At 41.0% G+C, this 2140-nt stretch overlaps 1 pseudogene; it reads right to left on the bottom strand.

The window, feature by feature from the left end:
- Positions 1-462: 462 nt before the first annotated feature.
- On the bottom strand, positions 463-1836 carry LOC102823474 (annotated as a pseudogene).
- Between the last annotated feature and the right edge of the window lie 304 nt (positions 1837-2140).

Below are 2140 nucleotides of genomic sequence, written 5' to 3'. Positions count from 1 at the left end.
GATTTACAGCCTCGGAAACTCTGTACAGGGTCGCTGTGAGTTGGAACCAATTCCATGGCACATAACGACAACAACATGAAGATGAATTATAGACTAGACTCTAGTACACTAACTAGTTGCTATTGAGTAGATTGTGACTCATGGCACCCCTGTGTGTGTCAGAGTAGAACGTTGCTCCGTAGGACTTTTTTTTTTTTTTAATCTCCAAATGCAAACATACCCTTGGTTTAAGGCGGCTCACATTAATGCATAATTTTCTTTATTTTTGAGAAAAGGCAATTGCTAAAATCAGATATACAGCCTCTGCCACACCTAAGTTCTGCCTTTTAAGCATGTTTCACAGAATCTCATTTAACTTTTCTAAGCAGTAGAAGGGCAATACTTCAGGTAATGGTATTTGTCCATATCCAGATCACATGGGGCTCCTAGAAAGTCCAGCTCCACCTTGTGAAGAAGATATTATCAAAAATGAAAAACTTTACATATCTTTGTTTTGTGTTTCTGTGGTTTGGGAACATCCAAAATTTCTTCATAGTCTGCATTCATTCCCTTTGCTCAGGGATCAACTGTGACCAATTGATCTGAATTTTTACTTTTTGGGCAATGTTCCACGGAGCCACAACGTCTACAGCCACTACCATCAGCATAGACTCCTTTGGTGTTATCAGGACAAGATCTGGACAGGTGTACCATATTACCACAAACCAAACATTTTTTCAGAAGGAAATTCACCAAGAGCTATGTCTACTTTCGCATTGTACTTGGCTATTTCATGCTCTGTGGTCCCACATCAATGACAGATTCCAGTGTCCATATCTTGATTCTCAAGGGCAGCTAGGTAATCTACAATTCCATATCCAAATGTTCTACAATGCAAACATATCATTGCATTTTTCTGTGTTGCTTGTCTTTTTTTTTTTTTTTTTTTAAGTTTTTATTGTGAATTAAGTGATAGTTTACATAAGAGAACATTTGTTTACATTCTTCCTGTTGTATATCGTTTCATTGCCATGATTACAATCCCCTTCATGCATCATCAAATAACCAAAGGGTATACTCTGCAAACCTCCCCCTTGGTCATCAGCACACAGCCCCTCTCCCTCTCTGGGTCTAGAATCCCCAGCCGCTTCATCTCTCCGCGTCATCATCTCTGCCTCCATCTCTGGCATCACTGATTCTCTGGGTAGGGTGCCGCACTCCGCTTTTCTCCCTTGATGATCTCAGACAGCTCTGTGAACTGCAAAGTCAACCACTCCCCTCCTTTTGCTACAAAATGTCTACCATTACATTTCCAACCCTCATAGTCAGTCCTGATAGCAGTTATTCACTATTGTACCACAAGAGTCTTATCCCCATCTCCTTTCATCAGCTCCATCCAGACAGATTGGATACTACTCAGTGGAGATTCTACCTTCTCCGGTGCTCTCTGGATCTATGCTCTCTCTTGAAAGCTTATAAGCCAGTCACTTCTTGCCTTTGCTGCTTGTCTTTGTAATCTTCTTCCTTCCTGTCAACTATCTTTCTTTAAAGCAACTGCAATGTTTTCCTCTATTTTCTTCCTGGCTATTGCTCTCATCTCCCAATTGTGAACCACCTGTGAGTTCTGCTTTAGGTAGTCCATGAACCCATTCACATCTTCATTTAAGTGCACTTTTTCCTTTTTGTGTTTTTCTTGGAATGTGTATTTTTAAGGAACAATGTATTGTCTCCAAGTCATTTACACTTTGGTAGACTTTGACTTGTTCCCTGAAAGGATCCCTCCATCATATCCACCCATGATGTTGCAGCCAAGGGTCTTTTGTCATGTGTGGTAGTAGCTCAGGCCCATCTGCTCATGGTTTTAGCAGATGTACCTTGCTAACAATTGGAAAGGGAGTCCTGGTGTGGTGTGCGTGTGAATCCTCCAGAGCAGGAGAATCTGTGAGCCAGACAAGCCCACCACACTCACCCTACAGTGACAGTGACACTTGGTGCTCCATAGGATTTTAAATGGCTTTTCTTCTTGGTGGACTTACACTTGCAAATTTGCAGTTAGCAGCTGAGCACATTAACTATGCCACCTAGAGATTCTGGTAGATTCAGGTATAATTATAACATTATATTACTGCGAAATATCAGAGCTTAGAATGTTTTTGTACAT

The sequence above is a fragment of the Chrysochloris asiatica genome, unplaced genomic scaffold (genome assembly GCF_000296735.1).
Source record: "Chrysochloris asiatica unplaced genomic scaffold, ChrAsi1.0 scaffold00086, whole genome shotgun sequence".
Taxonomy (NCBI): Eukaryota; Metazoa; Chordata; class Mammalia; order Afrosoricida; family Chrysochloridae; genus Chrysochloris; species Chrysochloris asiatica.
The sequence above is the reverse complement of the archived record's forward strand: the minus strand, read 5'-3'. Positions and strand labels throughout refer to the sequence as shown.